This window comes from Stegostoma tigrinum, chromosome 4, assembly GCF_030684315.1.
Source record: "Stegostoma tigrinum isolate sSteTig4 chromosome 4, sSteTig4.hap1, whole genome shotgun sequence".
Classification (NCBI taxonomy): domain Eukaryota; kingdom Metazoa; phylum Chordata; class Chondrichthyes; order Orectolobiformes; family Stegostomatidae; genus Stegostoma; species Stegostoma tigrinum.
The window spans coordinates 58,492,395-58,509,075 of NC_081357.1; the positions used below are offsets into that span (position 1 = coordinate 58,492,395).

The 16,681-nt window shown below is 41.8% G+C and overlaps 1 long non-coding RNA gene across 2 annotated transcripts; it reads right to left on the reverse strand.

Moving 5' to 3' along the window:
- Positions 1–238: 238 nt before the first annotated feature.
- On the reverse strand, positions 239–9,202 carry LOC125452883 (uncharacterized). Of its 2 annotated transcripts, XR_007247625.2 has the most exons (4): positions 9,125–9,202; positions 6,862–7,042; positions 2,047–2,134; positions 239–321 (listed from the first exon to the last, which is right to left on the reverse strand). It is a non-coding gene; the product is annotated as an uncharacterized LOC125452883 (long non-coding RNA). The 2 variants fall into 2 exon arrangements; XR_007247624.2 differs by having other exon boundaries at positions 305–2,134.
- Between the last annotated feature and the right edge of the window lie 7,479 nt (positions 9,203–16,681).

The following is a 16,681-nucleotide window of genomic DNA, read 5'->3' on the forward strand; positions in this document are numbered from 1 at the left end:
ATTTGAGTTTGCCATTATTACACTACATTTTATACCTGATACTGGAAGACAATGCTTCAGAGCTGTCACATTCATGCTCTGAATGATAAATATGTAAGGGCATGGTCTGTGATATTCTAATTCAAGGACTGACATTTGGAGAAGGTATGATATCATGGTGGATTAATGCCAAAATCTCACTTCTCAAGCAGGATAATTTATTTGATTTTGTAACATACATCAATTTACGTTTATACACCTCAGAGATTTTTTTATTGAAGCATGACACCAACTTTCCTTGTGAAGTCTTCATATTACACTCTGTCATAACATGGGTATAACCTAGAAAACAAGGTCATGTATTGGAATGGATAAAAATTGGTTGGCAGAGATGAATCAAAGAGTAATAATAAACAGATTCTTTTTAATGAATGGTAGGTAGTGGCTAGTGGATTACTGTGGGACACGGACCTCAGCTATTCACAATATCTGCTAATAATTTAGATGAGGGAATTAAATGCAATATCTCAAGTTTGGCAGATGACACAAAGTTGGGTGGAAAAGTGAGCTGTGAGAAGTGTTGCAGTGTAATTTGGACAAGCTGAGTGAGTGGGCAAATGCATGGAAGATACAATATGAAGTGGATAAATTTGAGGTTATCCATTTTGTAAGCAAAATAGGAAAGCAGGTTATTATTTGAATGGTTGTAAACTGAGAAAGGAAAATGTTCAACAAGTTTTGGGTATCATTGTATGCTAGTTTGCTGAAAATAAGTGCAAAGGCACTGCAGGCAGTAAAGAAGGCAAACTTATTTTGACCTTCATAGCAAAAATATACAAGTGCAGGTACGAGGTTGTCTTGCTGCAATTATACTGTTCTTTGGTGAGGCCACACTTGGAATTTTTTGTACAGTTTTGCTCTCCTTATCTAATAAGGGATGTTCTTGTTATGGGGAAACTGGAATTAAGGTTTACCAGACTGTTTCCTTGGATGATAGGACTAACATGTGAGGAGAAATTACGTCAGGATTTCTTTCACTGAAATTTAGGAGGATGATAGGGGATCTCTTTGAAACCTGTAAAATTCTTACAAGGCTAGACAGGTTAGTTACAGGAAGGATGTCCCAGTGATGGGTATGTCCAGAAACAGTTGTCAAAGCTTAAGATAATGTGTTTTCAGGACTGAAATGAGGAGAAGTTTCTTCACCTAGAGAGTGGCAAACCTACGGAATTCACGATTACAATGTGGTTGAGGACAAAACATCGTGTTTTCAAGGAGGAGGTAGATATAGCTCTTGTGGCTAAAGGGATTGAGGTATGGGGTGGGGGAGGAGGCTTGGCTTAGTGTATTGAGTTTGCTAATCAGCCATATTCATAATTAATGGTAGAGCAGGCTTGAGGGATGGAATGCTCTACTTCTGCTCTGATCTTCTATGTTTCAATGATGCAGTGCTTCCTGTGATTGATGAGAGAGTTCAGAAGTACCATTTCTAAAATGCTTTTCTAATTCTGACATTCTCCACATAGCATCTACTCACACATCTAAGATCAACCTCCTGGTTTCTGCTTTTCTAATGATCTTGGTTCAGAAGTGAAGACAATCTCCAAGAACGGGGAAATTTTGATGTCAGCAGCAGTACCAGCAAGAACTGTTACTTGAAATGGCTTCTGCTTAACATTCAGATGGAGAAGCAGATGGCAAAGAGACCGTAATGAAGAGAGTTTGCTGTCATTTTCTATAGCTCTCAGAAATCAGGTGCAGATCACTGATACAAGAACAGAGGTTACTGGAAAAGATCAGCAGGCCTGGCAGGTCCAGTGACCCTTCCTCAGAACTGATCCTTCATCAGATTAAGAATGCCTTAGGCCATCAGTACTGAACGGGTATGCCACATCATTGTGGTGTGTCCTTCATAACTCAAGTTGACATGGGCCTATGCTCTGAATTTTAAAGGAAAGGCTGAATCAGCAACAATTTTCTGTCTAACTTTTGATTAGATGTATGGCAAACAGACTCTGTCTAATATATTTGTGGACCTGATTATTCTGGTAGTGCTTGAATACTAACACTTCGAAATAAACGTTTTCTTATCCAAATGATTGTTTGCTTCATATCTTCAGTGACAGCATTTTGAAGAGTCTTGGCAGTAAGGATCCTGCAGACCAATAGAGAGAATGCAGTCATCAGTGAGATCAGGCAAAAACATCACATGGCATTCTGGTTATGTTACTCTTTGGTATTCAGTCACTATAAAGAAGGCAAACTTTATGATATGTGAGAAATGTGCAGTGAAATTTCTCATGCAAGTCAGCAGGTTGAGAGGAATCCTGAGGCATTTCCTTTTCACTTTTCCGTCACTGGTTAGGCTTCAATGTTCCAGAGTGCGTGTAGACTGCTGAACTGCCTTGTAGTGCACCATTGAATCAGAGAGAGGCAGCACTTTGTGCAGTTTTGTTTGACAGCCAGTGAACGAGGGCACAGTGGAGATGGACTTACCATTGTACACCTCTAAGCTTTGAATAGCTGTTCACTGTCTTGAAAAGCTGATAGATGATAGATAGAAGAGATGATGGGAACTGCAGATGCTGGAGAATCAAAGATAACAAAGTGTGGAGCTGGGTAAACACAGCAGGCCAAGCAACATCTCAGGAGCACAAAAGCTGACGTTTTGGGCCTGGACCCTTCATCAGAGAGGGGGATGGGGAGAGGGTTCTGAAATAAATAGGGAGAGAAGGGGAGGCGGACCGAAGATGGATAGAGGAGAAGATAGGAGGAGAGGAGAATATGGGTGGGCAGGCAGGGAGGGGATAGGTCAGTCCGGGGAGGATGGACAGGTCAAGGGGGCGAGATGAGGTTAGTAGGTAGCATATGGAGGTGCAGCTTGAGGTGGGAGGAGGGGATAGGTGAGAGGAAGAACAGGTTAGGGAGGCAGGGACAAGCTGGGCTGGTTTTGGGATGCAGTGGGGGGAGGGGAGATTTTGAAGCTTGTGAAGTCCACGTATTCCACTTGGGAACACTGCAGCCCAATGGAATCAATGTGGACTTCACAAGCTTCAAAATGAAAAAGCTGATAAATGATAGATAGAAGAGATGATGGGAACTGCAGATGCTGGAGAATCCAAGATAACAAAGTGTGGAGCTGGGTGAACACAGCAGGCCAAACAACATCTCAAGAGCACAAAAGCTGACGTTTCGGGCCTAGACCCTTCATCAGAGAGGGGGATGGGTTGAGGGTTCTGGAATAAATAGGGAGAGAGGGGGAGGCGGACTGAGGATGGAGAGAAAAGAAGATAGGTGGAGAGGAGAGTATAGGTGGGGAGGTAGGGAGGGGATAGGTCAGTCCAGGGAAGATGGACAGGTCAAGGAGGTGGGATGAGGTTAGTAGGTAGGAAATGGAAATGTGGCTTGGGGTGGGAGGAAGTGATGGGTGAGAGGAAGAACATGTTAGGGAAGCAGAGACAGGCTAGGCTGGTTTTGGGATGTAGTGGGGGGAGGGGAAGAGCTGGGCTGGTTGTGTGATGCAATGGGGGGAGGGGACGAACTGGGCTGGTTTTGGGATGCAGTGGGGGAAGGGGAGATTTTGAAGCTGGTGAAGTCCACATTGATACCTTTGAGCTGCAGGGTTCCCAGGCGGAATATGAGTTGCTGTTCCTGCAACCTTCGTGTGGCATCATTGTGACACTGCAGGAGGCCCATGATGGACATGTCATCTAAAGAATGGGAGGGGGAGTGGAAATCATTTGCGACTGGGAGGTGCAGTTGTTTATTGCGAACCAAGCGGAGGTGTTCTGCAAAGTGGTCCCCAAGCCTCCGCTTGGTTTCCCCAATGTAGAGGAAGCCACACCGGGTACAATGGATACAATATATCACATTGGCAGATGAGCAGGTGAACATCTGCTTAATATGGAAAGTCATCTTGGGGCCTGGGATAGGGGTGAGGCAGGAGGTGTGGGGGCAAGTGTAGCACTTCCTGCGGTTGCAGGGGAAGGTGCCAGGTATGGTGGGGTTGGGGGGCGGTGTGGAGCAAACAAGGGAGTCACAGAGAGAGTAGTCTCTCCGGAAAGCAGACAAGGGTGGGGATGGAAAAATGTCTTGGGTGGTGGGGTCAGATTGTAGATGGCGAAAGTGTCGGAGGATGATGCATTGTATCCGGAGGTTGGTGGGATGGTGCCTTCCAAACCCATGACCTCTACCACCTAGAACGACACGGGAGCAGATGCCCCTGAGCAAGGTAGCAGCTCTGGCACAGTAGGTAGTGTTCTGATTTGGTCTGCTCCAGGCCAGCAGCATTTGTTTCTCTCTCTTCTTTCCATCTTTCTTCATTTTCTTATTTTCTTTCTTCATTTTTGAATCTGGTGCAGTGTCATTGGGGCAGTGGTTGCAGCATCACCAGGGTGGATAGGGGCTCCTGGTGGCAGTGGCAATGCCCAGAATGGGAAACCCTGCTGGCAGTAGGCCCTGACCCTGGATTCTTAGAATCAGAGAATGATAGAATCCCTACAGTGTGGAAGCAGGCCATTTGGCCCATTTGTGTTCACACTGATCCTTCAAAGGCCATCCCACCCAGGTCCTTCCGTCCCCACCATATCTCCATAACCCTGCATGTCCCATGGCTAATCAATCTAGCCTGCACATCTCTGGACACTATGGACAATTTAGGATGGCCAATCCAATTAACCTGCATATCTTTGAACTGTGGGAGGAAACTGGGCTACCTGGAGAAAATACACAGAGAAATGGGTAGAACATGCAAACTCCACATGAATAGTTGTCTGAAAGTGAAACTGATTCAAGGCCCCTGACACTGTGAAGCAGCAGTGCTAACCACTGAGCCACTTTGTTGCCTTCATAGTGATGGTGGTGTCTCGAGCAGGGATTCCTGGCTGTGGTATGCAAAAGAAGGGACTCTCAGCAGTCATAGTGGCAGCAGTAGCAGAGCCAAGGTCTCATGGGTCATTGGCACTGCCATTGCTTTACCCAGAGTGGGAGCTCCTTCTGGACTGGAACACCTTGCAGAAGCCCTGGAGGAATTGTTGAGACCCAATTTGAACAGAAAATAAACCCTATTTTTAAGTATTTGCTTTTTATTCTTTTTGCAACTCAAGATGGTGCCGGATTATGGCGACAAAACACTTTTCATTGTATCTTTCTAGATATATGTGACAATTTTTAAAAAAGTTCTTTAATTCATTCAGATGCAAGGGAGCACCACTTGCTGCATATTCTTCTCCAAATTACATACTATGCTGACTTGGAAACATAGCAGTGTGCTTTCACTGCTGTTAGTTCAAAATCCTGGAATTCTCTTCCTTTAAGCAATGTGGCGCATTGACACAGCAGTTCAAGATGGCAGCTCAACCACATCTTCTCAGGAGCAATTAGAGATGAGCAATGGCTCTCTTCCAAAAGTTACTAACCTTTCCACTGTAATAAAATGTGAGGCTGGATGAACACAGCAGGCCAAGCAGCATCTCAGGAGCACAAAAGCTGACGTTTCGGGCCTAGACCCTTCATCAGAGAGGGGGATGGGGGGAGGGAACTGGAATAAATAGGGAGAGAGGGGGAGGCGGACCGAAGATGGAGAGTAAAGAAGATAGGTGGAGAGGGTGTGGGTGGGGAGGTAGGGAGGGGATAGGTCGGTCCAGGGAAGACGGACAGGTCAAGGAGGTGGGATGAGGTTAGTAGGTAGCTGGGGGTGCGGCTTGGGGTGGGAGGAAGGGATGGGTGAGAGGAAGAACCGGTTAGGGAGGCAGAGACAGGTTGGACTGGTTTTGGGATGCAGTGGGTGGGGGGGAAGAGCTGGGCTGGTTGTGTGGTGCAGTGGGGGGAGGGGATGAACTGGGCTGGTTGAGGGATGCAGTGGGGGAAGGGGAGATTTTGAAACTGGTGAAGTCCACATTGATACCATATGGCTGCAGGGTTCCCAGGCGGAATATGAGTTGCTGTTCCTGCAACCTTCGGGTGGCATCATTGTGGCAGTGCAGGAGGCCCATGATGGACATGTCGTCAAGAGAATGGGAGGGGGAGTGGAAATGGTTTGCGACTGGGAGGTGCAGTTGTTTGTTGCGAACTAACCTTTCCACTGCTCTAGGTCTTCAGCATTGCTGTGCAGTCAGCACTCTGAACTTCTGAAATTGTGCTGATGTCCATCGTGGCTTCTGGCCTCTGATTGTCTGTCAGTTTCAGTCAGAGTGGGTCATCACTTTCCCAGGATTCACAGCAAATAAACTGGGTGACTATTGAAGTGCCTGATAGGCACTTGAGCAGAAGACATTCTAATTACTAGCAGTGGGAAGTTTTTCAGCTGTAATAACGGCCACATCCTGACCTTAACTTGGAAATGGAAAATCCCAGCATGAGTTTTATGAGAGAAACTCATGTGGATCATTAATCAAACGGTTGTCACTGGAGGAGGCTCGTCCTACTTGCAGGCCCTCTCCACAATAAGGAAAACTTACTGGTTAACATATCCAGCATGAAATTCCTGTTTGGGATGAGTGGCAATGTCTTCACCTGTAATGCTCTTTTTCCCTTCTGACTTCTATCTTTTCACACACATTCTACACAGCAAACGCTAATTTTTGGCAGCAGCCATTCAACTCTCTCCACACTCATATCACAATCAAAGTTAATGTTGCCACCCTGGCCAGAACAAAGGTAATGAAAGATAAATGAGTCATGACTAGGAAGTAGGTCATAGGCCTGCATGACATACTGTTTGTAGCTACAGACCAAGCAGAAGATTGAGGGAGTAAGACTTCTTGCTGTTGGCAAAGATATCAGGACACTGATGGGTATGACACAAAGAAGTGTGGACACAAACTCTGGAATTTGGCATGCTGAAAATGAATGCAACTTCGATAGAATCAAATACACTCTCACCTTGCTTCTCTCTGGCCATCTAGAAAGAGATGTAATTGTTCTTAGTAGCACAGAGAACAACCTTAATGCCTTGGAGAGTTATAAACTGTGAAGTGGCATCCAGTGCAGCTTTGAAGAAGCCTTGACATAAAGGTTAAATGCCAGAGGGTTAGCCATATCCTGTTTCAAGTTCAAGATGTGGCTGCAACAAGTGATAAATGATGAAAGATAAGTGGGCAATTCTCCTCTGAAGTCAAAATTAACCTTCATGTCACGCGACAAGGTGCAAAAATCCAGATGTTAACAAACGGTTTAGAATAACAAACTAGCAACAAATCCATTTGTAGTAAATAATCCCATTAAATAGCTCTGATGAAGAGTTCTTCCTGCTTCTTTGCACTATGATTTTTGAATGAATTATTGTTTGTTGAGTCAGAAAAAATGATCATATGAGAATCTCTTTGAAATATCCTAACTATCCAAAAACTAACCTGGATACACACAGAGTCACCCAAATGACGTGGAGTGACCACAATTCTATTGTAGGATGGGTGTACTTCCCATTTTGTAGCTGGAAGTAGGTGCTGTGTTAGCAAATTGCTGAGCCATTGCATCGTAAGCTCCAGAGAGACTTTTAGTTACTTGGCAGTACGTATTACGAAAACAGGAATAATTAACGAACTTGGCGGACAATTATGTAGCAACCACTCCCTCTCTCAGTCCAGTATTATGTACTATTATTCCTAGCAGCAACTACTTCCCGGAATGCTTCAGACCACACATGAATCAACGAGAGCCGGAACTCTCTACACCATCATTTTTTACATAACACTGCTTGAAAGTATAGATAGTTTCTGATCTGAGCAGACTGACAATTCTCAGAGGAAAACAAAGCTGAGTGTTTCATAGCGCTGTGTTCAGATCAAATAATGAGAAACCAAACGTCAGCACATTGGATTCATGAATTTTCAGCAGCATTCTAGAAGCACTTAAGTGTTTTTATTCCCTGAACTAATGAGGTTTAGATGACATTGTTCACATCAGTTCATTTAGTAAATACAAGATGGTTTCCTTGTTTCTTTTGCCTGTAGGGTTTTTTCACAATTACTTGAAGATCAGTAGTGAATGATCCAGTTTTCAGTTTAAGCCGGACTTCCTTATATCAGCCAGGTGCAGATGTTTATATATGTAATAAAAATTGAATGTCAATGGTCAATCTTTTTGTGCCTCTGTATAAAGATATTCCAGAGTACCCTTTTTTATGCTGTGAACTTTTATTTACAAGATATTTATCAAAATAGGCCAAACTGTAAGCCATCATGGAGAGTGTGTTTATTAAGGGGCTGATGTAGAAGGAGGCGAAGGGAGCTTCAGGATGATTGCTGAATATTTACAGCAGTAATCTTAAGCACTTGCTCAGCAGAGCTCTCAAATGGAAGCTTAAAACCAGCACAATGATTTAAACCGTTTCCATCTGTTTCTATATTCTGTTCTATTCGCAAAATTGCTCAAAAACAAAAGGAAACGATGACAAAAGGATATGCAGCAAAAATATAGGCATCTGAAATTCTTAGACCATTCGGGAATAGAAGGACAGAAATCTTGGCAGCAACTTTTTACACATACCCCTTTACATCAATTCAGCAAAATGATGCCCAGTTTTTACAGTGGGAAATGCTATACCAAAGAAGGTAGAAAGCAGACCTCCCTATAAAATTAGGGATTTTATTTTCTGGAATTTCTGATACTACCTGTTCCCTTGGAACAAATATGGCAGCATGCTGCCGGAACAATGAACAATCCAGTTGCTTTATTAACAAGAGTACACAAGAAAGGCTGCAGATTTTCAGTTCCCCAGAGAACAATGGAGTAAAATGATTGAAATGCTTAGCACAAATTGAAACATCTATTAGCATTTTGCTAATTGTCTAATGTTCAACTTGAGCCCTGGTTTTGTAATATAAAACTGAAGAAACAAAATAAATGTTTCAAAATACATTTACAGATGGTGGAACATGAGCATTATGAAAATATTTAAATATTAAACAAAGAAATGGCTATAATTTGAGCAGATATAATAATCTTTAAATAAAAAAATCTTCCTTGTCTGTTTTGATTCTTGACTATGCATACATTCCATGATACAATAAGGACTTTGAACATAATATAAGTGATAGCAGCTGGTAATAATAAATAAAGGTACACTAACGCACATACAAAGAAAAATATCCAGAAGGGTTTGCCACAGATATCTGATCTCAAGGGTGACATTTTCCATTCTCACCTGTGATCCTTAGTGGAATAAAAATCAGGCTGTAGTGAGCTACTGTGCACCCATCAGCTTGTAGGAAGTGTAAGAACAATTGCCTGTGGGAAACTTATGATTAATGCCCTGCCAACAGTTTCTCATAGCAACACGGCGCCTACAGCAACACAGTACATTCTTACAGCTAGTCTTCAAAATCATTGACTTCTCTTAAAGAATTATGCTTTTCATATGTTTCAAAGCTTTTTTAAAAAAAACGAGAACTGTCATTAAGTTTCTAGCATTTAACTTCATCTTTGGATCTGTTGCGAGTGTCATTCAGTTGAGGAGAAACATTTGAAAGACAAGCACACCTGAAATACCAGTCAAGTATCTAACAGCAGCTTTTGGGACTTAGCCAGATGCTGCTTTCAGATTAAAGCCTGAATTGTTCATGCTTTATTGAGACTGATGCCCTCTTAATGTTGCGTCTGGTGAAGGGAAAACCAGGACGCTGCCAATTATATTCAGGTTCGAGTGGACAGTTAAACATGTCGACTGGAAGCTCCTGTCTCAAGAAAACTCACAGTATTTTTCTGGTATTCCGTCGTATTTCTCACTTCCGGTGGTTTTCAGTTATACTTGCATGAAAGGATATGTATGTGACTTACATCAAAATATTGTTTTAAACTTAGCTAATTTCAAGAAGTTTAACAACCACGGTGTGCTGGATAACTTGGAATTTCTTTTAAAAAGGTGAGTTGACATGTTAACAAGCTCACTTAGAGGCAATGAACAGTGATCAACAAAGTTACCAATGAAAGTCTGGGTGATTGGGGGACTTTGCTGACTGAGCCAGCGTTTATTGTCAAAACCTAATTGCCTTTGAAAAGGAGGTGGTGAGCTGCCTTCATGAACTATAGCAGTTCATTTGGTGTCGATGCATCCACAGTGCAGCTAGGAAAGCAACCCCATGATTTTGATGCAGCAACAATGAAAAGGGGATGTGATTGCACTCGAAAGTGTGCTGAGGGGATACAGGATGCTCCCTGTGCTGGATCCCTTTAGTGTTGAAGACAGCTTGTTTTCTTTGGAACATGGAAGATTGAGGAGGAAGCATTATTGAGGTGTACAAAATTATGAGGGGGAAAGAAAGAGTAGTGAGGATAGAATTTTTCCCCTTGGTAGCAGGGTCAATAAATGGGGAACACACTTTTAAGTAAAGTGGCAGAAGGCGTGGGTGGAATGGGAGGAAAATAAAGTCACTCAGAGGATGGAGGAAATCTGGAACTCACTGCTTATAAGGGTGGAAGAGGAAGAAACCTCCATAACATTTACTAAGTATTCAGAAGTAGACTTGTAATGAGAAGACATCTAAAGCTATGGGCCAAGTCCTGGAAAATGGGATGAGATAAGGGGTTGTCTTTGGCCAACGCAGACTCAGTGGGGTGAAGGGCCTTTTTCTGTGCTGTGGACCATTATGACTCTAATACATACTCAAGTTAGGACAATGGGTAGCTTGGAGAAGAATCTTAAGAGCAACCATCTTATGGAAAGAACAAGATTCAATAAAAGATTAGTTTCTAAGATTACCGACTGACAACTTCATTAATGATCTTTATACATGATATGTAAATGTGGAACATTACAATAAAAACTAATAAGAGACAGAATTGTTGAAATTTATGATTCAATTTTAGTTAAAATTTTAAAAAATCACTTTGTATTACTCGACTACATGCCTCTTCTCACAAAGATATATTAGCAGATAATCTTTCAACACATAATGCTAGCATGTCTTGTAGACTGGTACTAACAAGAAGGTAGATCCTAGCAGAACAAAGTGGCAGCTTTGGGCATCTCTGACAACATCATCCATGCAACTGAAGAGTATTCCATCACACTCGTGACTCATGTCTTATAGATGGTGGACAGGCAATGGGGAAACAGCAGATGAGTCACAAATCAAAACATTCCTAGCCTCTGACCTGTTCTTGTAGACGTAGTGCTATTTTGGCTGGCCCTGTTCATTTTCCACCAAATGCCAAACCCTTAGGATGTTGATAATAGGCAACTCAACAATCATAATGCCATTAAATGTCAAGGAACAATGGTTAGATTCTCTCTTCTTAGAGATGGTCATTATCTGGTTTTTGTGTGGCATGATTGCTACTTGCCATTTATCAGTTTGAGCCTGGATGTTGTCTAGATCTTGCCACATTTAGACCCAGCTGCTTCAGTATCTGAGTAGTTCTGAATAGTGCCGAACTCTGTGCCATCATTAGTGACCATCTTTAGCTCTGGCTTTTTGATGGCAGGGCTGTCATTGATGACACAGCTGAGCATGTTGTGCCTAAGACACTAACCTGAGGAACTTTCATTGAAATATCCTGAGATCTGAAATGTTTGACCTCCAGTACCTAAAACCATGTATGTATTCAAGCATTGAGAAGCATAAACTTAAACTGTTCTAATGGCACAATGTTAGCATTATTGTCCAGTTATTCGATGACATTGTACTGTAATGTGAAATAGAAAGGCCTAATGATTTTATCACTGGACTATTAATCTAGAGACGCAGGTAATTATCTGGGAACCTATTTTCAACTTTAGCCAGATAGTAGAATTAGAATTCAATTAAATGTCTAATGATGACTATGAAACCATTGTTTATTGTCAGGAAAATCCATTAGGTTCACTAATGTCCTTTAGGGTAGGAACTGCCAGTCCTTACCTTGTCTAACCTACATGTGACTCCAGACCCATAGCAACGTGATTGCCCCCAGACAATTAGGGATGGGCGATAAATGCTGCCCTAGCCAGTAATGCCCACATCATGTGGAAGAATAATAAAAAAAAACTGATGTGCGATGTGATGGTCATGCTGTTAGGACATTTTCAGACAGAAGCTAACTGACAAGGACTTGTCAATTCATTGGCCATCAATGATGTACACACTATTTTTCTGTTACAATCAAATATTGTCATGTCAGTATTTACTGAGAAATGGAGGTTTTACTGTTTGTAAAGCTTTATTAAGTTGGGAAATGAGAAACTTGATATCAGAACAATATGTGTTGAAGTTTGCCACACTAATATTTGGAATGAGCAGGCTGCCTTATGAGGAAAGGTTGAATAGGCTAGTCTTGCATCTGCTGGAGTTTAGACGAGCAAGAGGTCATTTGGTTGTAACATATAAGGTACTGAAAGGACAGGGTAGATGTGGAAAGAAAAATTCCTCATATGAATGAAGAACGAGGGGTCACGAATTAAAAATCAGGAGTCAACTATTTAAGATAGAGATTAGGCAAATGATTTTCTTTTCAAGGGTTGTGAATCTTTGGAACACTTTTTCCAAAAAAAAACTGGTGTAAACAGAGTTTCTGAATATTTCTGAGACAAGAGATTGATAGATTATTGTTAAGCAAATGAGTTAAATGTTATCAGGATTAGACAGATTTGATTTGATTTGATTGTGAATTTGTGGTAACAATGAGATCATTATGATGTTATGGAATAGCAGACCAGGCTTGAGTGACCAAATGGCCTACTCCTGCACTTTCTTTATGTGTTGTATGCTTGTATTACCACCCTTCAGAAGGTGCTATCACAACAGCGTATACAACACATTCCATTATTTGTAATTTACGCATAGAGCTCCTGTATTGTCTTTTGGGGATTTGAACCTTGTATGAATGAAGTACATGTGAAATCTAGCTAAGTCAGAAGTGTGTGTGGTATTGATTACTCATGCACATCTATCTGTTCATATTAAGGACATCCAGCTTATTCTGTTTGAGGTGACAAAGATGCGGGACCTGTAGGTTGCTCTGAAAGGAGTGTGCCTCTGGTGCCCTTAAACAGCAGTATTTCTTGCGCTGGGGATCAGGATAAGTTGCAGGGGCATCATTGTTTCTGAAGTTGACATTCAGCAAGGGCTATCACGCCATTGTGCTGACATTAGCAGCTAGAGACCACATCACAGGGTTTTCTGTTACTTGCCATTCACCCTTCTCTACCAGGATAAATTCAGTTCCTCCCTTTCTCTGGCTGGCAATTTCTCACTTCATTGCTGCACTAGGCTATGTAGGACACAGCAGACTATAATGCTGTGAGCAACGCTCTCTGACATGTATTACAGTACTCTGCTGGCGTAGCAGAACCTCATCTTTAATCATCTATTAATCTGTTCTATGTTGCCCTTGTTGAGATAGAGGATGGCATAATGGCTTTGAGTGCACTACACCAGCATCATGAGCTATGTTTTCTGAGGATATCCCCTAGCCCCAGGAGACAGCCCTGTAATTACTGACAGCGAGCAAACTCTTTGAGAGTGACTGAGAATGTAAGAGTCATAGAGAGATCTCTGGGAAATGAGTAGAATCCTGCAGGATTCATTTCTCGAATGTCACAAACAAACTGCGCATCAATGGATCAAACCCTTTTTGATTTATGAGTACTGGCAACTGTTCACAGAGAGATTCCACACATGTTCCCGCAGAGCTCTGGAATGGCCTGGTGATGGGGGAATTCAAGGCCAGTGTAACTTTGAGGCTTCAGTGGCTGACTGCTGTGACATCCTCAGATCGCTGTGACATTGCCTCCCTGAATTATGAATGTAGTTATTCGGCGTACAGTATTTTCAGCTACACTGGTCTCCAGCTACATTCTGAGCTTCCTGACCCTTTGCTGCTGTTGCTCCTTGTAGTGCTTCTCATCTTTGATCTGGCTAGTTCTGGGTCATCCTCTGCAGGTTTCACTCCTCCTCCACTACATTGCCCAAAAACACTGGTTGCATGAGGGCCATCCTGTCTGTCTGAAGGGATTCATGGAGAGAAGATGAGCAGAGATTTGATCAGCAGAATCTATTCATCCCTTCTTGCTGAGTTGAAGAGCGTGGATCAATGGAAGCCCATGGTATTGCTCTCACTGTGATGTCTATCTATTCTACTCTAGCAATGATGTTCCGGATCTTATCTCTGGCCACCTCTTCCTGCTGCCATAGCTAAGTTCCTGGACACTCCTATTCTGACCCTGGGGCTGGAAGTCATCACCTTGCATCCTCCCTTTGATCAAGCCTCCTTCACCACAAACGTCACTCCATTGCATACCCTTGACTTTAATCAGTGACCACTGAATCATCCACAGTCACCCTTGATGAACTATCTACCACCCTAGAGCTAACCCTACCTCATCATCACCAGAAGCTGCTTCCTCAGATTACCACCCCTCTCTGCCACCAATGTTGACCTGTGAACTGTCATCCATGAAATCCTGTCACCACACTTAACCTGCCCTCGGGGACCCTTGATTCTGCCAACCTCAGCATTGACCTGTTCTCAACCATCATTCTCATAAAATGTGAGGCTGGATGAACATAGCAGGCCCAGCAGCATCTCAGGAGCACAAAAGCTGACGTTTCGGGCCTAGACCCTTCATCAGATCTCTGATGAAGGGTCTAGGCCCGAAACGTCAGCTTTTGTGCTCCTAGGATGCTGCTGGGCCTGCTGTGTTCATCCAGCCTCACATTTTATTATCTTGGATTCTCCAGCATCTGCAGTTCCCATTATCACTCAACGATCATTAGCCTCTTTTTCATCATACTTAATTGCCTAATACCTAGTTGCTAATCCCTCAGCCCAGTCCAATAGTACAGCCTTCTGTTTGCTGGTCCAACAAGAAAAACAACTCCTACTCACTCCAACTGCTCGGGATGATGACCTTGGCTATTCTTCTCCATTTTTAAAGAGTTATGAATATGAGGACACAAATTGCTCAATTGCTGCTGATTTAATTGCACAAGTACCATTTAATCTGGTCACCGTGCATCGTAATGCATGACATCATAAGGTCTCCCACCGCTGCACTTCCTATTCCCAAGGATAAGTAAAGCAGGGTGCATCCTAAACTGACATGGTAACTTTTCTATTTTAAGAATTACCAACCTATTAAGTTACCTTTCTTTTCTATTTTGCCCTATCCAATATCAAGTCTGCCTCTTTCTTTATTGTTACATTGACAGCACTTTCATCTTGAGTGAAGACATGCATATTATTAATAAATAGTTCAACTAAGCCCTATGCCACCAAAAGACTTTTTTCCGGTGGCTAATTGGCTCTGCCATAGTTTTGACTATCCTTTCACTACATACATATGTATTAAAGAATTTTAAGTTCCCTGTGAACCTTTGATCTATTCTCATAGTCTATCTCGCTTTCCCTTTTTAGATCGCCACTAAATTTTCTATGTTCTGTTTGGTTCTCCACTGTTCTATTAATCTTATAATTAGCATTAGCCTCATTTTGCTGTCTCATTTAAGCCTTTATTATTCTGTCCTCGATACAACTTTAGCTTTAGATGCCCTTCCTGCTGAACTAAGGTCTCTATGCTATAGCTGAATGACCTTTTCTTTGAAGGTCTCCCCTTGTTCAGTTATTATTTTAGCTTCCAATGTTTAATTTAAATCCAACCAAACCAGAAATTAGCTCATCTCCATTTAACTGCCTTTGTGTTCAATCTCTATATGACTTCCATCAGGTAGTGGAACAGAGAGTGTGGAAATCAATGAACATATCTCTTAGCTATGTGTGAGTATAGGAGCTATAGGTTTGGTTGCTTTGTAGTATCGTAACACCCACCTGCACAGTTTGGACATGGTCATCAGACTCAGATGTCGGAAGAATAAATGAATCTGAAATTTGAAAATAATTCATTCCAAGGGCAGAAATAAAGTTGAGAATATCTGACAGAACTTTCAATGTCAGATCAGTGATGTAAATAATTTACATTTATTAACAAGAATTTGTTTTTAAAAGCAAATTACAAACTGTAATGCATTTTGTCTTGTATTACTTTTAGATTATTAACTTACAACAGCTGAAAATTGTTATATGTTCAACAAAAATATACATAGTTTGTGAAAAAGCTTCCATCCTTTTCTGTGGATGTTTCAATTCCTTCACAATTTTGACAAGTTTGAGAGATTTAATTGTATTCTTTTCAGCATTTGAGTTTTGCTAATGCTCATAACTTCTTCACTCATTGTACATTTCTTCCTTGACTCGAAGGATGAAAGAAGCTTTCTAATCAGGTTTCGGTTAAAACTTCACAGAAGTCTTTTTTAGTGTGCACACTGATTTTAGTCATTGCCCTGCTCCCAGATCTTTCACCAGTCATGAGAATTTGGTGAATGTATTCCAAAAAAAGAAATCTGAATGTGGTGTGCTTCACCTCTTTTTTTGAATAAATAAGCTTTCTGAAATGATTTGCATTCCTCAGACATTATTTTCGAATCAGTTTTGTTATCAGTATTGTCATATATTTACTTATAGGGGTCACAGGCCTCATTTCTCGGTAACTGTTACTGATGGCATGATCGGATGGCTTAATTTACTGCTGGCAGCATGTTAAGAAGCAGTAGATTGGAATATTGCATGCGAGTGACTTCGCAATAGCTGAACATTACTCATGTCAAGTTTACACTGCCTAAGTAACTGCAACTCCTCCCCAGCACAACATACAGATACACATACACAAACATATTATGCTTTCACTCTATTTTACACACTTTCATTTACTAATATATCAAAATATCTT